The sequence below is a fragment of the Erinaceus europaeus genome, unplaced genomic scaffold (assembly GCF_950295315.1).
Source record: "Erinaceus europaeus unplaced genomic scaffold, mEriEur2.1 scaffold_228, whole genome shotgun sequence".
Lineage (NCBI taxonomy): Eukaryota > Metazoa > Chordata > Mammalia > Eulipotyphla > Erinaceidae > Erinaceus > Erinaceus europaeus.
Window position 1 is genome coordinate 115,704 of NW_026647422.1, and position 19,918 is coordinate 135,621.

Genomic DNA, 19,918 nt, shown 5'->3' on the forward strand with positions numbered 1-19,918 from the left:
CTGGTGAGGCATTGAAGTGAGAAGGAGAATGGTGTCTGCTGTGGAGGGAGACAGAAAGATAAACAGGTAGAGGGTGGAAGCTCAGGGTCTCCCAACACACTCTCTCACCAGGTCCCAGTCCTCTTCTTCCTATGAGATGGGCACAACACCCAGTCCTCACATACACTGGGGTAGCCAAAGTGGACACCAAGGTTAGTCTGCTGGGCTAGCATGAGGGTGTTTCTTCCCGGGCACGTGCTCTCTGGGTTGGGGAGAACTTGACCAGAGCCAACCTGGGATGCTGCTTACTCAGCAACACAGGAAAGAGACCAGGAACTCATGGCAGAGTGGAAACACAATGTCTCTTTATTGATCAGAGACAATGTGTTTATATATTTTGAACCGGAAGTGAGAAGTCAGAAAAGGAAATGGCTAGGAAATAGGGTGGAGAAAATGAAAAAGCAGAAAGGTAGAAAGCTTCCATAGCAACTGTTGCGAAGGTTTTAACTGGTGGACTTAATTAATACTCTGCAGGCAGGGCGGGTCTCAGGCAAAACAATGATTATGTAAATAGACTATAGTATCAGCAATGGAGGGTGCCTTCTGACCTCACCTCTCATTACCACTCCAGCTCCAGGGCTTCCTGTCTCACATTTATCACACTTACCTTAGAAGAGATCCCCAGGGCTGCTTAGGGTCTTCCAGTTCCCATGGAAACGATGCCCAACATTCCGAGGATGAGGTCATAATTCCTCAGCAGCTTCTGAGACACATTCTGACTATTTACTTCAGAGACAAAGGCAGTGGGGTTAGGGTGGGGCCAAAGGAGGTCCCCCAGCACCTGTCCTCCTTCTGCTCCTGTTTCCAGAAGCTGCCACTCACCAGGTCAGGAATCAGCCCTCTTCAATCATTTAGGTTGTAGTTGTTTGTGTCTTGGGGTATCCTGGGTGGGGATTCCATGAAGACCACCCCTACAGGTATAAGGCATGGGGCACGGTCACAGCAGGGTAGCAAGTAGCCTTGGGTCTTCCCCTGCTCTACAACCTGCCTGGGTTCCCCACAATAGGAGGCACTCTACCTTGAAAACTCACAACATACAATATTCACTGTATCCTTGACATATGTATATACAAGGTGTAAAATATGCAGGACTCAGGGCTTGCTAGGTATAGGAATCAGTACTTTAAAAACAAAATGTTCAGAAGTAGGGTGGTAGAACAGTGGGTTAAGCCCACTTGGCATAAAGCACAAGGACCAGCATAAAGATCCTGTTTCAAGCTCTGGGATTCCCACCTTCAGGGGAGTTGCTTCACAAGCAGTGAAGCAGGTTGTCAGGTTTCTATCTTTCTCTCCCCCTGTCTTCCCCTCCTCTCTCCATTTCTTTCTGTCCTATCCGAAACAGTGACATCAATAACAACAACAATAATAAATATAATAAAACAAGGGCAAAAAAGTAAATAAATTGTGCAGATGTCTCTCTGAATCCTTCTATATCTCTCCCACCCTCTTGATTTCTGGCTGTCTCTATCCAATATATAAAGATGATTTATTAAAAAATAAAAAATTCATGTGAATGGCATTTTAATATTTCTTTTTTTATTTTATTTATTCCCTTTTGTTGCCCTTGTTGTTTTATTGTTGTAGTTATTATTATTGTTGTTGTCATCGTTGTTGGATAGGACAGAGAGAAATGGAGAGAGGAGGGGAAGACACAGAGGAGGAGAGAAAGACAGACACCTGCAGACCTGCTTCACCACCTGTGAAGTGACTCCCCTGCAAGTGGGGAGCCAGGGCTCGAACCGGGATCCTTATGCCAGTCCTTGTGCTTTGCGCCACCTGCGCTTAACCTGCTGCGCTACAGCCTGACTCCCAACCCTTAATATTTCTTATATCTTTGTGCAACAGAATGAGCAGAGTTTTGTTTCTTTGCACTTACACAATAGGCTTCATAGGGAACAATGCTATGTTTTTTACCAGCTTTATACAGAGATTTGGAAAGTTTATCAAAAATTAAAGGATGTTTTATTTTAATTTTAAGTAAAGATAGTTCTATAGTGAGTGTGTGTGCACTTATTCCCTCGCTTTAATAATTGTCAACTCATAGATAAATATTTTCAAAATTTACAAAAATAAAAATTTTCAAACTACCCCCAAATGCCTCTCATTGTTTTACATATGCCTCACACCAAAGACCCATTCCTTAAGCACATTGTCAAAACTTGTTCCTCCTGTGCTAGTCTAATCAAGACACTTGCTATTCAGAATCTTGAGGTTAATCCTTGTGGCTTAAAAGCCAGTGTTTTCTTTGGCAAATTGATATCACCCACTTACCCATCTTTGGTAAACAAAAATAAATTTTTATCTCAGTTTATACCTTCTCTAAATTCATGTGGGCCATGGATCAAACTGGAGAAAGTTCAAAAAATCTTATAAGCCATAAGCTTTCCTGCTTTGTTGTCATGGGTATTCCCCTTCAAATTAAATCTTGACAATGGGCCTGCTTTTTTCAGCCAATAATTTAAAGACCTTTGTTCCTTTTGGAACATCACCCATACCACAGTCATCCCCCATTACCTTCAAAGACAAGACATTGTTGAGAGGGCCCACCAAACACTCAGAGCCAAATTAAATAAAGAAAATGGGGGACTATATCCCCCCAATATTCAGTTGGCAAAAGTATTAACTACATTAAACTTCTTCAATATTTACAAAAATTCCAGTCAGTTACCAATTATCCTCCACTGGCAAATGCCACCCACCCTCCCAGATATCAAGGTCAAATGGAAATAACCCCTCAACAGTATTTGGAAAGGGCCTGATCCCCTGTTAACCATGGGTAGGTGTTTTGCATATGTCTTTCCACAGGATTCTCCAAAACCTGTCTGGTACCCGGCCCACCATGTCTGGCATTGCCCACAAGATGGCACAACTCTCCCTGAAGAAGAACAAAAAGTACAAGATTCACCACAGGACGCTGCCCCCTAAGACTCATCACACTACCTGGCAGGACCTGAAAAACCTGATCGTCAGAGCCCAAGGAAACCCCCCCTGCTGCCTCTCTCCCCCCTCACTGTCTCTGTACACCTTATCCTGCTGTCTCCTCTACCCAGTCCTGCCTCTACTTCACCTGTCACCCTTTGACAGTTCCAAATTAGAGAACTCAGGCTCCTTCCCCTTCTTAGTGCCCTTTTTGGCTATCACAACCCACATGATCGTTGCCCCTTGCCTTATCCAGTTTCTTTTTTTTTTTTTTTTTTTCTTTTCCTCCAGGGTTATTGCTGGGCTCGGTGCCTGCACCATGAATCCACCGCTCCTGGAGGCCATTTTTCCCCCCTTTTGTTGCCCTTGTTGTAGCTTCGTTGTGGTTATTATTATTGCCCTTGTTGACGCAATTCGTTGTTGGATAGGACAGAGAGAAATGGAGAGAGGAGGGGAAGACAGAGAAGGGGAGAGAAAGATAGACACCTACAGACCTGCTTCACCGCCTGTGAAGCGACTCCCCTGCAGGTGGGGAGCCGGGGGCTCTTACCGGGATCCTTACGCTGGTCCCTGCGCTTTGCGCCACATGCGCTTAACCCACTGCGCTACCGCCCAACCCCCTATCCAGTTTTTTAAGAGACGTCTAAACAACATTGTCAAAGTCATTGTTCAAAAGGTTTCTGTACACCCCTACACAGCTATTCCTCTGACAGAGATAGAATCTTTTGCAGACATTGATCCATTTAAATATAGCCATTAAATAAGAAAAAAGGGGGGAGATGTAGGGAAACTGTGAGGATATGGTTGAGCTGGGCGAAACCTCCCATTGAAAGATGGGTGCCTGAAGAACACGGTCTTCCTGTCAGCCTCTCACTACCAGAGATTGAGCATGGGAGAGAACAGCCTTCAGGTTCTGCTTCACCTGTCAGACTCTCTGCCTCACAGGCACTATGAATTCTCAATACAATAGCTTACTTTCTTGTCTTTAAACCAAATTATCTGCTTATTCAAAAGCTACCAGAAGTTATCATACCTGACTCACCTTCTCTCCACCCTCAGGACACCTCTCTGTCTGCTAGCCATTGATAACCCTATTTCCTCATTCCCAAAATGTCTCTCCTGCTTACACAGATGCTATCAGAGGCCCCTTTCATCACCTCTTTTTCCTTACCCTTCTGAATAAGACTAACCAAACCTCATCCTCTTGACATAGAAGGACCCCTACACCCATGCACATCAAAACTTAGCTTCCTCATTCCTTAGATCACTCACTTGATAGTTTTACTAACACCTTACCTCTCTCTGCCCCTTTTCTGCTTTAACTATATATGGTATAAAGAAGCTACCTCCTTCTGTAACCACTTAAAAGCCTTGCCTCTCTGATAAAAAATGGATTTGTCCATCAGACATTCCCCTAGTGATCTCTTGTTGTGTCTCTAGCTATTAACACTGAGAAAGACAAAGTAGACTGCTTGTTCTCGCGTGGGTGGCCTGGCAGCAAAGGTAAGCCATACTGGCCTCTCGCACTAACTCTAATAATAACAGGAAAAGACCAGGAGACAATTTAGTTACAAATGATCTGTTTATTGTACAGAATCAGCGTTTAAATAGCAGAAGGGAAAACAAGGACATGTTTCACATGTGGTGAGAAGGGTGGGCTTTTGAAGGTCAGAACCTCCATGGTGAAGGTCCCAAGGAATGAGTAGAATTGATAGTGGTAGGGGATAGTTCTGTAATGATTAGTGGAAATTGGATAAGAGAGTCAATTAGCTGAAGGTGTTTAGAAGGACATGTTAATTATCCCAGCAAGGGAGAAACAGACAGAGATGAGCCTTGAAGGAAGAGAGATAAGATAGAGGAGTTAGATCATAGTGGAGGAGGGGTTTAAGGAAATAGGAAGGAAGAGCCTTTTGGTCAAGGCAGAATAGTGATATATGGAGTATGTGTGATCACAGCAGGTGGACTATAGTGAACTTTAAGCAGGCAAACCATTTGGTTTATAACAAGGAAATGAGTTAAGTGTTGGGGGTGTAGGTTCTTGTGTTGCTTGGGAAACTGACAAGGGGTAATTGAGTCAGGAAAGCTTTTTCCACCATGCTCTACCCCTGAAAGGGAGAGACTGACATTTAGGGTATCTCTTCAGACCTCCATCTTTATGATGGGAGTTCTCCAATGCTCTTACCATTCTTTCACAATTATCCCCACAGTCAACTCGCTCCTGCTGCCTTGGATCATATTCTCTGGTGCGCAACAGGGTGGGCATGCCAGGAGTCTGTGCCCGAGAAGAGTCCTCCCCACAAGAAGTATGACAGGGAGGGATAGGTAGGGAGACAGGGAGAGAGTGAGAGAGGGAGAGCTGTGGTACTGCTTCATCATTAGTGGAGCTTCCCCTGTAGCAGGGAACTACAGGATTTTTAAATTTTTAAAAATATTTTATTTATGAGAAAGATAGGAGAAAGAGGAAGAACCAGACATCACTCTGGCACATATGCTGCTGGGGATCAAACTTGGGACCTCATGCTTGAGAGTCCAAAGTTTTATCACTGAGCCACCTCCCAGACCATGGGAAACTACAGTTTTACCACAGGGCATTGCTCAGCTAGCCTTGTGATCTCAAGTAAGTGTGATAATGTCTGGACCTCAAACAAAATCAAGCATATCTTATTACTTGGAATAGGTTAAAAGATGTCCCTGAACTGAGTGACTTGATCACACTCTCTGATGTTGTGCCCTCCATTTAGGGGACACAGCAACAATGAACATTATGCTCTGACCTTTCTCTTTGCTATTGTAGAGATCAACATGAACACCCATTTGATCCCAAATGTGACACTGGCTTTCAATATCCATAATTTCTTTAACAGATACCATAATCCTTTAGAGAAACTCTTACTTTGGGTCAAAAGGATAAGGGGTGTGTGTGTGTGTGTGTGTGTTTTAGACTGTTTTAACTGTAACAACCAGAAACATAAAATCTGATGCCATTATTTCAGTAATTATTTCAAAATGTTTAGCTGATATTGGACCACTTGTGAAACTGAAAAATCCCACAGGTGGGAGTCAGGTGGTTAGTGCATTAGGTTAAGCACACATGGCGCAAAGTGCAAGGACCAGCCTAAGGATCCCAGTTAGAGCCCCTGGCTCCCCACCTGCAGGAGAGTCACTTCACAGGCTGTGAAGCAGGTCTGCAGGTGTATATCTTTCTCTCCCCCTTTCTGTCTTCCCCTCTTCACTTCATTTTGCTCTGTCCAATCCAACAACAATGACATCAATAGCTACAACAATAAAACAAGAGCAACAAAAGGGAATAAATAAATAAATATTAAAAATCACACAGGTAAGAGAAATTTACATCTAGAGAAAGAAACTGAATCTTTACTGATTCTGGGCCTTTTTGCTAAGATCAGGTGTAGAAAACTGAATATTCCTCAAAGAGTTTTGTTTTCATTCTGATCAGAGACAACTGATGAATCTGAATGAGAGAAGCTCCTCAAGAGTTTCCAAAAGACTCTTTAACTGTTAAGTTTCTTTTTAAATATTTATTAATTTTATGGGAGGGAGTGAACAGAATGCTGTTCAACTATGACATAGGCAGTCCCAAGGATCAAACTTGGTACTTCAAGAATGTTAAAGGGTATACCTACAACTGAGATATACGAAGGTCTCTCTCCCTTCCTCTCTCTTTCCATCTGAATTTCCCTGTGTTTCCAGTCAATAAATAATACATTAAAAGGAAAGGTGCTATCATAATGGTTATTCAAAAAAGACTTTCAGGCCTCAGGGTCCAAGGCCCCAGGCAATACCATACACCACCATAAGCTAGTGCCATTTTTTCTTTTTTTAAATATATTTTATTTCATAAAAAAAAGACAGGGCAGGGATAGATAGGATAATGGTTATGCAAACAGACTGTCAAGCGTGACGCTTCAAAGTCCCAGGATCAATCCCCTGCACCACCACAAACCAGAACTGATCAGTGCTCTGGTAAAAAAAAAAAATACAAAGACAAATTGAGAGGGAAGGGAAAGATAGAGAAGGGGAGAGAAAGATACACATCTGCAATCCTACTTCACCACCCATAAAGTTCCCCCTGCAGGTAGGGAGTGGGGCTTGAACCCAGGTTCTTGTGCATGGTAATATGTGTGCTCAACTGGGTGCACCACTGCATATCCCACCCCTATTCTACATTTACTGAAACTATGGGCCTCATAAAGGCAAAATAATCAGTGCTCAACTGGACAGAGCTGGAAGCTGCAGGCTACTGAACACCAGTGCTAAATTCCCAGCCTGCTTGAGGTCTTTAGTCTTTCCTGGTTCCACACCCAGGACAAAGCACTGAATCCAGACCAGCACCCTCACTCAAGGATAGAACAGGACTCAACTCCACCTCTGGTCTGGGGGAATCAGGTTGGACTCCAGGGGCACCAATGCTGGAGGCTGAGGGCAGAGTCTGGTGTTCAGTCTATCCACATGGGGACAATACAGTTCTGGAGACTCTTTCCTACAGCCTAAGGCAGGGGCTCATTTCAGGATATGGAGGACTCAGCTAGAGTCCTTGGTCTCAGGTCTGCTTTCAGCCACATTCCTGCCTCTTTGAAGCAGCTCCTCCAAATGCCAGCACTGGGGACTCACACTCACCTTCCTCTGCCCTGGCTTCTGGCTATCAGCAACATTCTTCTGGTGGGGAGTCATCTTTCCATGAGCAGGTCCTAAGGAGACAAGCAGGAACACTGATTTGATATATTTCTCATATGCTTCCTAACTTACTAGATTATCTAGTTCTGAAGAATTACTTGCTATCTGCTATCTAGAAAGAGTCATTCTTTAAATGTTTTACTATTAAACTGGCCTTGTTTTCCAGCAAGACTATTGCTTCACTATATAAAAAGAGTATCATCAAACACCATATATTGCAAAAATTAAGACAGTATTGTTGGTCTGGCACTATGCAAATACCTCTTCTCCACAGTTGTTTCCAAAGATCTATCACTAAGTACTGTGACCAGGGGTGGATGTAAGCTGATTACATTATATATGACTTAAGATATTAATGTTATCTTTCACTTACATAATTTTAAGCTAGACATCCTCACAAAATTAGAATTAGAAATGAAGAGTGGCCTAGAAATAATAGGGTGTTACAAAAACATCATGCTGACATGCAATAGTAAGTTAAGGGGTAGCTTCACCCAGTAGTATTGTTGTAAGTAATTCCATTGCTATTGCTATAAGTTGCCACCTAAATTCTTCTATCCATGTCTAATTTAAAGCAATGGTGCTAGATTAAGTTGTTTAATAGTAATTTAGAAATTCCATTTTTACTCCTTGATAGAATTTATGTATTAACACTATTATTATTTCAATGTATTATTATTATTATTATTTTGCCAAAGCAGTACTCAGCCCTGGCTCAAGGTGATGCTGGGGATTAATCTTTGAAGCCCCAGTCATGAGAGACTCTTTGTATAACCATTATGCTATTTACCACCATCGTTTTATTTGTTTTTCATATGCTTTCTTACTCATTGGATCATCTAGTTCTGAAGGATTACTCACTGTCATCTTGATCAGCCTCCCATTTGTATCACAAGATTTATTGATGAGTCCTGGATTTTTTCCAAGAGCCTCATTAATTTCAGCTACCTTTTCCTGACAGATGTGTGCATTTGCGGGCAACTTAAGGAAAACAGCACCCCTCCCTCTGCACACTTAGAGGAAGCCAGGGGAAGGGACCTAAGCAGGGGCCGGAAGCACCAGCACTCCCTCTCTACCCAACCTCAAAAGGTCATAAAATGCAGACAGGAGCCCCTCAAGCCTAGGGCTGAAGCACATCACCTGAGGGTCCTGTCCTTCCTTCAAAGGGACTATGAAGCTTGGAAGACCAGGAGTGTCTGGGTTTCCTTTCTCTTTTTTTTTAAATTTATTATATTTATTTATTGGATAGACACAGCCAGCAATTTAGAGTAGCAGGAGATAGAGAGACAGAGAGACACCTGCAGCCTTGCTTCAACACTCACACAGCTTTCTCCCTATAGGTGGGGACCAGGGGTTTGAACCTGGGTCCCTGTGCACTGTAACATGTGTGTTCAACCAGGTGCACCACCAACTGCCCCCCCCCCCCTTTCTCTGTCTTGAGCAGAGCAGAGCAGAGCAGAGCAGAGCAGAGAAGGGCTCAGGACCAGCAGGCAGCCTTCAGGTCAAAGGAGCCCACTGCACTCCAGGAGCCAGGCTGTGAGCAGGCTACAGGGTGCAGTTTGCACACTGGGCACAGCAGCAGCACCAAGATCCCAGGGTGTGGGGTCACAGAGCTGTGCCTCCTACAACTAACCAGCATGGGACAGAACAAACAGAAGTACACTAACTGGGTGAGGAAGCTGATAGAATTGCAGGTTTTTAACAGCTGAAACATCTAGAGTACTCCAGAGAAAGCTTTGCCAGCCATTTCTGGCTTTAATGGTTCTCCAGACACAGCCTCTATAGAAGTTGATAGGATAGCATTCCTGACACTTAGAATCTCTGGTTTCCATTGGGTCTGAACATTATCCAATCAGAAGACTAGTTGTGTGTGGCAAGGGCTTCATCCAATTAAACTCTGAGACAGTGGACATGGACCAATGTGGGCTGCTGGTGGGCGGTGCTCCAAAATGAAAGCAGACACTCCAGGAAGTAAGAGACACTAGCAATGGATCCTGTGTTTCTGGGTTGCTGCTTTTCTCTACTTTTCTCTCAGTGCTGTTCTCATCACCTGCTGACTTGGACAATGGAGAGGAGACTTCAGCAAGTTCAGACTGGACGGGATATTGTGAGTGTGGCTCATTGAGGCTGAGATTGGGAGGGTTTGCTTGAGACTTGCTAGAATAGTCCGGGATCAGAGTTGGGCAGTAGCTGTGGGTTAAGCGCATGTGGCAGGAACCACAAAGACCAGCAGAAGGCTCTGGGTTTGAGCTCCAGGCTCCCCACCTGCAGGGGAGTCACTTCCCAGGCGGTGAAGCAAAGTAGGTCTGCAGGTGTCTATTTTTATCTCGCCCTCTCTGCCTTCCTCTAATCTCTCCATTTCTCTTCGTCCTATCTAACAATGACGACATCAATAACAGTAATAATAACTACAACAATTAAAAACAACAACTGCAACAAAAGGGAAAATAAATAAATATTTATTAAAAACAGAGAGAAAAGAATATTCCAGGAAGCAGCCCTGTGTCTGGGCCTCTGCCTTGTCAATCCACCATCTTCACCTGACACCAGGACTGGATTCCTCTTGGGCTGTCCTGATTCTCTGTGGGGGAGTTAAACACAGTGTGCTCTTTGGAAAAGGAGATGGATCGCCACTCCTCTTCTTCTCCTTCTCCTCCTCCTCCTCCTCCTCCTCCTCCTCCTCCTCCTCCTCCTCCTCCTCCTCCTCCTCCTCCTTCTCCTCCTAGAGAAGCTGGTGCAGTCAATGCTGAGGACATGGGTCATGTTCTGAGCTCACAGTTTGGGTTCATGGTCTACAGGACTGTCACAGAGGCACTGTCCCTCCTTAGTTAGGAAGCAGTGGTTGTGCCAGAACATGCAGTGAAGGGGAGGGGCTGGGATGGAGATAAGGGACTGCTACCACTGATGTCCTTCTCAGGCATCTGCTTGTGGAGAATCAGGAGGCCCAGGAGTTCCAGACCCTGAGCAACATGCAGTTCTAGCAGAAAAGGCAGAGGTAATTTTGGGGTGACTCTCCATAGACCCAAAGAGAGAGTGGCCAGGGGATCCCCAGTCTCTTCTCATATTATTCTCCCTACTTCCATGCTCCCCACACTGTTCCTCTCTATGGAGGTTGAAGGAAGAGCTGTAAAGGGTAGGTGCACAGGTCCCTGGTGTATCCAGAGCACATGGGAAGGGAGTTCTAGCAGAGGCTGTGAGCCCTGGAATCAGGTGGCAGGAATTAGTGACATTCCCTTAAAGGATCTGGATGGTGTGACAGAGCAGAGTTCTCAGAGTATGGTATTCTGGAGGGAAATTTCTGTAGAAGTACAACAAAATGAAAAGCTGGGGAGCTGGCAGTGCAGAGTCACAAGTGGCTATTCCAGAAGGGTGAGGGCAGGGACACACATGAGGTCCTATCTCAGACCCTGCCTTCTGCAGGCCAATCCATGGCACAGGGAGTCAGTAAGGGAAAGACAGAGCTGCCCATCAGACAGGGTCTGTGCCCTCCTAGGGAAGCAGAATCCTCATCCTGGATTTGGTTCAGTAGGCTTCAGAGAATACAGGCATTCCCCTCTCAATTTTTTCTCTCTCTTTCCAAATAAATAAGATACTTGTCAAAAAGAAAGAAAGAAAGAAAGAAGAAACCCCACACACAAGTTAAGAAATAAAAAATGGAGGAAAAAAATGAAAAAAAAAATTATGAACAAATAATAATAGCTATTGCTTTTATCATGTGCAGATATTAATTCAGGATTTCAGAGAGAATTCTCATTCCCATAGTTTTTTTTTTTTAATTTTTGTTAGTGACTTAAAACTTTTTTTGTGTGTGTGTGTGTTATAGTTGCCATTGCTGTTGTTGGATAGGACAGAGAGAAATGGAGAGAGGAGGGGAAGACAGAGGGGGAGAGAAAGATAGACACCTGCAGACCTGCTTCACTACCTGTGAAGTGACTCCTCTGCAGGTGGGGAGCTGGGGGCTTGAACCAGGATCCTTGTGCTGGTCCTTGTGCTTTGCGCCACATGCGCTTAATCCATTGAGTTACAGCCTGACTCCTGACTTTTTAAGGTAATAGTGGCATGATTCCACATTCTTCCCCCTACTCATCTGTGGCCCTGTCCTCTACAGAGGAAACTACAATAGTTCCACTGTGTCACAGATTAGGGTTGATTTTGTGTGTGTGTGTATGTATGTATGTCCATTTTTTAAAAATGTTATTTGTTTATTAATGAGAAACATAGGAGAGAGAAAGAACCAGGCATCATCTTGGTACATGTGCTGCCAGGGATTGAACTCAGGACCTCATGCTTGAGAGTCTGATGCTTTATCCACTGTGCCACTCCTGAACACGTATGTCCATTTTTTTCAATGGTCCTGCCTTCACTTCTTTTAGATGTCACTGTGTATACAGCTATTACTACTTCTTCTTCTTCTAGCGTTTGCCCTTCTTCCGTAGCCAGTCAACAGCGTCAGGTTGAGCCTGATGTAAAGTTTCGAGACCTCCTTTGAATCTGGAGAGGTGGCAGTCGTTGACTATGTGGGTCATAGTCTGTAGCCGCAGGGGCAGTTCAGGTCGCCTCTGGCTCCCCAGCGATGGAACATAGCGGCGCACTGGCCATGGCCTGTTCGATAGCGATTAAGGAGGGCCCAATTACTACTTATGAATACTGCCCCTTTTTCCTTCCTTCCTTTTTTTTTTTTTTTTCCTCTCTCTCAGATTAGTAAAACAGTGCCTGACTTTCTCTGGTGCTTTCCAGATCTGCTTCTCTTTCAGTGACAGCACAGAAAACAGAAATTCCTGGTGACAAACATTTCTTGTTCAGAGGGTCTAGAACTCTCTGGTCATCTCCCACTATCTTTTTCTTGCTCTGGGAGTATGAACCAAAGTTCTTTTCAGGGGTACAAGAGGAAGGATCCTTGGTTTCTGTAAATGCTTCTCTACTGGACATGGACATCAGCAGATCTATCCATACCTCCAGTCTATTTCTATCTTTGTTAGCAGGGTAGGACTCTGGAGAGGTGAGGTTCTGGGTCATGTTGGTGAAGTCATCTGCACGGGGATGTCAGAATGGAATCATAGTAGTATTTCCAACTTGGTGTCTAAGGCTACAATGTTTCTGTGGATATAGCAGCTGTGTTGGATGAAGTTTGTTTAGTTAAATAGCTGTCAATCTCTGTTGTTTTGGGGGACGGTCTATGTGTCTGTTACTTCAAGGCCACACCTCTCAGAAGTCCCAAGTTTACATTTCTAAGTAGGTACTGGTACATGGGTCAGGGGGTATAATTGGAATAACAAAGAGTAAGTGTACAAAAGAATTATTTTTGAATATGTTGGACAGATTTATGGCAAATATAGAGAGAAATGTAAACTGATAGATGGCAACACAATTCTATTTACTTTATCATTTTTAGTAGAGCACTGCTGAACTTCAGCTTTTGGTAGTTCTAGGGACTGAAACTTGGAGCTTTTATAACTCAGGCAGGAGTGTGTTTTTATATAACAACAATGTTATCTCCCCAGTTTAACATAAGTCTATTTAGGCAGTTCTTGTTACTACACAATAATTTATTACCTTTTTTTTTTTTTTTTATCAGAGCACTGTTTAGCTCTGGCTTATGTTGGTGTGGAGGACTGAGCCTGGGATTTTGGAGCTTCAGGCATGAGAGTCTCTTTGTATAACCATCGTGCTATCTACCACCACCAAAATTCTTCCATAAGGTAATGCAACATATTAATATAAGTAAAATATAAAGTGCTATATATAATTCTTTCACTTGAATGAGAAAATTTAAACAGACATCAAGAAAAATGTAGAGATTCCATCTTAATACAGGTCATTTGAACTTTTTAGCTCACCTGAAATGACACATGGGTCTACATACAGACACTATATAAAGCAATGTTCTTTGCAAAATTTAAAAATAGAAGGAAAATGGTGAGTCAGGCGGTAGTGCAGTGGGTTAAGTGCACATGGCGCAAAGCACGAGGACCAGAGTAAGGATCCTGGTTCAAGCCCCCAGCTCCCCACCTGCAGGGGAGTAACTTTATAGGCAGTTAATCAAGTCTGCAGGTGTTTCTCTCCCCCTCTCTGTCTTCGCCTTCTCTCTCCATTTCTCTCTGTCCTATCTAACAACAACATCAGCAACAACAATAATAACTACAACAATAATAAAAACAAGGGCAACAAAAGGGAAAACAAATAAATAAGTAAATAGAAGGAAAATGGAACAAATTAAAAGACATCAACATTAATTTGATGTAATAATGTTTATGCACTCATCTGTCCATTTAAATAGAATTGATATATGCATCAAAAAAGACAGATGATGGGAATAAGATACTCATAGTTTCATAGCAATGTCTGTAGAAGGGGCTGGGCAGGGGCACTCTCAATTAAGCACAGATATCCCCAAGTGCAAGATTCTGGGTTCAAGCCCCCACTTCATGAACAGTGAAGCAAGTCTGCAAGTATCTATTTGTCTCTTTCCCTTTCTATCACTCCTTCCCTCTCAATGTCAATTATCACATTACCAGCCCTGATAGCTTTCCCCTACATCTCATTCTTCTCTCTTGTAAACCTTGCTTGAGCACAGTTCCATGTAGTACTTGTATGTAGACCCATGAGTCATTTCAAGAAAGCTATTGGTCCCATGACTTGGATTAAAATGTAGCCTCTACCTCTTATTTGATCATTGATTAAATTTTCTCACAAGGTACAAAGATGCTTTTTTTCACTTCATAGATTATTTCTATTAGGGTTGCATACAGTCTATGTAAAACAGAATATGTAGTAACTAGAACTGTTTAAATAGACTAGTGTTTACATATATCACACTATATTTGTATCTATAATTGTTATGTCACTGAAAGACACCCACAAAACTTCCTTTTGTTGATATATTAGTCACCACAGACATCCCATTAGTATCACAATCCAGATGTAATCTGTGTTTTCCTAAAATGATTCATTCTGTTTAGTTCTGATTATAAATACGGCTGTTATTTTTATCAGATTATATATATATTTTCAAAATTAGATAGAACTATTGTCAAAAATGTACAGAAAAAAATTTAAAGATTTTATTTCTTTATTCATGAGAAAGGTAGGAAGAGAGAGAAAGAACCAGACATCAGTTTGGTCCATGTGCTGCCGGGGTTGAACCCAGGACCTCATGCTTGAGAGTCCAATGCCTTATCCACTGCACCACCTCCTGGACCACAATGAAATGTGGTGACAGAAATGTGTCACCAGCATCAGCTCCTCCATCTTTGAGTGGAATTGCTCACCTTTTGTCTGCTGACTTAAAGATTTCTACCCAGATTCAGTGACTACCATGTAATAATCAGATCTCTCCATGGATCAGGAAGTTGTCCATAGTAGCTATGCAAAGAGTGATAGAAACTGATCTTTACATGAAGACTCACATGGTCTATATGTGACCTAAAAAGCAGTATGAATGTTCTGAGTTTCGTTATACTTGGAAACATTTTGATTGTATTCTGTGTGTGAGGAGAGGGGGCAAGAATATGAGCATAAATTCTACACGTGAGAAAGAATTCAAGAATTAGAATTTAAAGAATTGGTGTTGAAAAGTTAGAATGATTGCTGTGAGCATACAAGTTTATTTAGAGGGAGTCAAGCATTAGCACAGCGGATTAAGCACACCTGGAACAAAGCACAAGGATGAGAGTAAGGATTCCGGTTCCAGTCCCGGGCTCCCCACCTGCAGGGAAGTTGCTTCACAAGCTGTCCAGCAGGTCTCCAGGTGTCTTTTTCTCCCCCTCTCTGTCTTTGCCTCCCCTCTCCATTTCTCTCTGTCCTATCCAACAAAATTGACATCAATAACAGCAACAATAATAACTACAACAATAAAACAATTGCAACAAAAGGGAATAAAATAATAAATATAAAAATAATATAATTGTGTAAGTATTTACGTTTATCTTAATTGGTTGCTGGCTATCTTCATAAAACACAGAAAAATAATAGCCATCTAGGTGATGTGACACATTGAATTCATACTTTTCTCAGCGTCTTTGGGAATAAGAGTGCATTAAAATACCATATTTTCTTTGTGCTAGATGTGAATTTTTTGCTTCCATCTCATCATACTTCTTTCAAAAAGCCATATAGTAATGAATCCTGATTTTGTGTGTCTAAAATGAGACAAGATCACTGTAAGTGAAAATATATGTCTTTCTTCATTTAACTTATTTTATTTCTCATAATTCCAAGGGTTTTTATTAGTGATTTGATATTGATTTACAAAATTATAAGGTAATAGGTGTGTAATTTCACACCATTCCCACAACCAGAGTTCTGTGTCCCTCTCCCCTTCATTGGAAACTGCAGTAGTTCTCTCAAGTTCACAGATGTGGGGTGACTATTATTTCTATAATTATGTTACATTTAAATATATTTGCCCATTCTTTCCCTATTGTCTTGCCTTCTCTTTCTAAGTCCTACCAAATTGGAGGGAGGAGGGGAAGACAGAGAGGGGGAGAGAAAGACACTTGCAGACCTGCTTCACTGCTTATGAATCGAGGCCTCTGCAGGTGGGGAGCTGAAGGCTTGAACCAGGATCCTTATGCTGATCCTTGAACTTTGTGCCACATGCAGTTAACCCACTGTGCTATGCCAGACTACCCTCTATTATATTCTTAGTAGGTGTTGTATTCTTATTTTATACAGTGTATTTTCAATGACTTATTAAAAATTTTTGGTTATTATTAGTGATTTAATATTTATTTATAAGGTTATATGATAATAGGGATATATTTCCATATAGTTCCCACTGCCAGGAAGAATTCCCATCCTCTCCACTGGAAACTGCAGTAGTTCTCTTAAGGTCACTGATATGGACTGGATCTATAACTATCTATCTATCTCTATATTTTTCCCTTCTCCATTTTTTCAGTGGTACATCCTTCATCTCTTTTCTAGTTCACTAGTTATATCTATATATCACTATACAAATATATGTACTTATATATATTTTTTAACTTTTTTTTAATCTTTATTTACTGGATAGACACAGCCAGAAATTGAAGGGGGTGATAGAGAGAAAGAAACACCTGCAGCCCTGCTTCACCACCCATGAAGCTTTTCCCCTGCAGTTGGGGCCTGGGGACTCGAACCTCGGTCCTTGCACACTGTAACATGTACACTCAACCAGGTGTGTTGGATAGTATGCCAGCTCCCCCTGGATTCTGCTTAACCATATGCCTATATAGGGATAGATTTAATCCCATTCAAAGCTTTGGTCTATTTACATAAATCACTTTTACATTTACATAAAGCACTCCAGGGCATTGGTGGTTCAGTGATAGGATTCTCGCCTGCTCTGCCCCCTCCTTGTCACACTCTCTGATTTTCACCAGTCACTTTTCTCTCCACCCTCTCTATGTCACATCCTGTTTCCACCCTACTTGGCAAGTATATATAAAGACAGCATTGTGAGTTTTAGGGTACTTGAGTTTAGCTTAGCTCGTCTTAGATTGTGCTGTGTCCTGCATGAATAAAGAGATACTGCCTACAGCTCAACCATGAGTCCCTGGTCGTCTGTTACCCGCCCGTGAAGCCAGCCCGGCGAAAACAACATAACCCGTCGAAAACAACATAGGTATGCCACCACCTTTTTGTATACTTTTTATTATCACAGCATAACTGACATTATCATAAACAATGAAACCTTCTATCCTCTGAACTTGTAAAATACTATTTTAATATCTAATCATCTTATGGTAGCATTATTTTTTAAAATATATCTCTATACATATCTCAAAGTCTTTGATTTTCTATTCTCTATTAAATGAGCATTTATTTAAAGGAAGGGGATAGATGATAGCATAATAGTTAAGCAAAGTGACTCTCATACCTGAGGCTCCAAAGGTTCAGGTTCAATTCTCCTTGAATGCAATTCACCTTGAATTCCCCTTGAATAAATAAATGAATGAATGAATAAGTAAAAGTGCATTTACATTTACTCAGTGAAAACAGGAAGTGACATATACATGTCTATTACCTGTATTATGTATGCATTTATTTATTGATTGCCTCAAGGGGTTATTGCCACAGCTCAGTGCCTGCACCACGAATCCACTGCTCCTGCAGACCATTTGTTCCATTTTGCTGCCCTTGTTGCTTGATCACTGTTGTGGTTATTATGATTATTGTTGTTGTTCTTACTGACGTTGCATAGGATAGAGAGAAAAGGAGAGAGGAAGGGAAACACAGAGTGGGGGAGAAAGATAGACCCCCTAAAGTCCTGCGTCACCCCCTGTAAAGGGACTCCCCTGCAGGTGGGGTTCTGGGGGCCAGACCCCAGATCATTCCACCTGTCCCCTCCTTTCAGGAGCGCCACAAGCACTTAATCCTCTGACATACCGCCAACCATCCCTGGATTTACTTTTGACAGAAATAGGACCTGCCATGTTTTGAATCCTCATTATCCTGAGGATGAGTCCTGGAAAGTGTCATGAGAGGACACACGGGGATCTCTGGTATCAGAGAGCGCCTGGAACAGCAGCTGCACTCTAGAGCCAGGGCAGGAACGCCTTCCCATCCACCCTCCACAGAGTCCACCTGCCTGCATTTTGGTCCTTTTCCCTCCAAAAAAGATTTTTCCCCTTTTTTTCATTGAGAAACAGGCATCAGACAGGATCGCCAGGCAGGGAGGAAGAAGAAAAAAAACGAAAAAAAAGAAAGCCTTTTTTTTTTTTTTTTTTAACCCTAATGAATGACCAGGTTCTGGGAAGAACAGGTTTTGAACCTGAAAACTCTACTATCTGTCTGTCTCCTAGTCCACAGGAGAAGCCACTAGCCCAGCCAGACCTTGTGCTCAGACTGGGGTGTTTTCGCCAGTCATAGGCCTGCACAGCGCACCAGGGATTGGTTGGCCTCAGACCTAAATGTTACATTGTAGATGGTTTGTTTGTAGTTCTTGCGGCCCCAGGACATTGGACACACTCAACTCCCTCCCCTACCCCAAGAGAAAAAGACTCTTGACAACCAGAGTGCACTCTACCCATAGCCCCTCGGCCCAGCCCACCTGTACCTGCTTTGACCTGGGTCTCTGGCTCCGGTGGCTGGCCACCACCAGCTTTGGCCTGGGCCTCTGGCTCTGGTGGCTGGCCAACTTTGGCTGGGGGTCATGGCAGCTGCCACCACCACCACTGCCTCCCTAGGGGTCAACTGGATGGGCAGGGTCCCGGTGGCCTAGCAACAGCAGGAGCCCTCTGTGATGTCCTCCCCCAGGAATTCTGTGCTAGGCACACTGCCACTGGGCAGCCCAACTGCCCTGCCACTAGGACAGGTGGCAGCGCCCAGACCCCATGGCCCTGGCTCAGAGGGACGGAAGGATGTGAGGACAGTACTGATAGACGAGGGACCTCAGGGCTGGCAGCCAAGAGAGGAAAGGAGGAGGTGTGCCTGGGATCCAGGGAGCCCAGGCCAGAGCTGCCTGCATGCCTGCCTGCCTTCCTGGATGTCTGTATGCTGCCTCTGTCCATGTGTGTTTCTCAGTTCCTCTCCTCTCCTCTCCTCTCCTCTCCTCTCCTCTCCTCTCCTCTCCTCTCCTCTCCTCTCCTCTCCTCTCCCCTCCCCTCCCCTCCCCTCCCCTCCCCTCCCCTCCCCTCCCCTCCTCTCCTCTCCTATCCTCTCCCCTCCCCTCCCCTCCCCTCCCCTCCCCTCCCCTCCCCTCCCCCCTCCCCTCCCCTCCCCTCCCCTCTCTTCTCCTCTCCTCTTTGCTTCTCTCCTGTTGAATGTCCTCTATTCCGGGTGCCCTGCTCATGAGCTCCAGCACTTGTGACATTTCTCCAGTAACATCGGCCCGCACCCCCTTTGCCCCCCACACCCAGCTCACAGGGTCACCGGCTCACTCCACCCACACCCACACCCCCCAACACAGTCCCTGGTTCAGCCCCTCTCCCCTATTCAGCCGAACTTGCCACTTTGCTACCTACCTGTGCAGGGTTGATTGTCTTCATCATTCAAGGAGATATCCCCTTTTGTACTTCGCTTTGTTGACTGGTGGATGGATGAATCGATGGATGGATGGATTGATGGATGGATATGCATGTGTCAATGCATTGGTTTTGTAGAGGCAGAGAGCCATGTAGGGGGTACTTCAGACTACTGATGTCAGAGTCCTAGTGTGCTGTGGAATGTAAAACATTAATTCCTCAATAACTAACTAAATAAATACATATAAAAAAACTCGGTTATATAAATACATAGTGTCTTTGGCTTTCTGGATATTTCATTTTCATTATTTTTTTCTTAT

The 19,918-nt window shown here is 43.4% G+C and overlaps 2 long non-coding RNA genes across 2 annotated transcripts in view; one reads left to right on the forward strand and one right to left on the reverse strand.

The window, feature by feature from the left end:
- Positions 1-664: 664 nt before the first annotated feature.
- LOC132536333 (uncharacterized) lies at positions 665-19,668 on the reverse strand. The gene is made up of 3 exons (XR_009547956.1): positions 19,599-19,668; positions 7,597-7,667; positions 665-758 (listed from the first exon to the last, which is right to left on the reverse strand). It is a non-coding gene; the product is annotated as an uncharacterized LOC132536333 (long non-coding RNA).
- LOC132536332 (uncharacterized) overlaps positions 9,625-19,918 on the forward strand; it is a 30,039-nt gene continuing 19,745 nt past the window's right edge. Inside the window, exons 1-2 of the long non-coding RNA XR_009547955.1 lie at positions 9,625-9,760; positions 13,229-13,352. This is a non-coding gene — a long non-coding RNA (uncharacterized LOC132536332). The remainder of the gene's footprint in view (positions 9,761-13,228; positions 13,353-19,918) is intronic.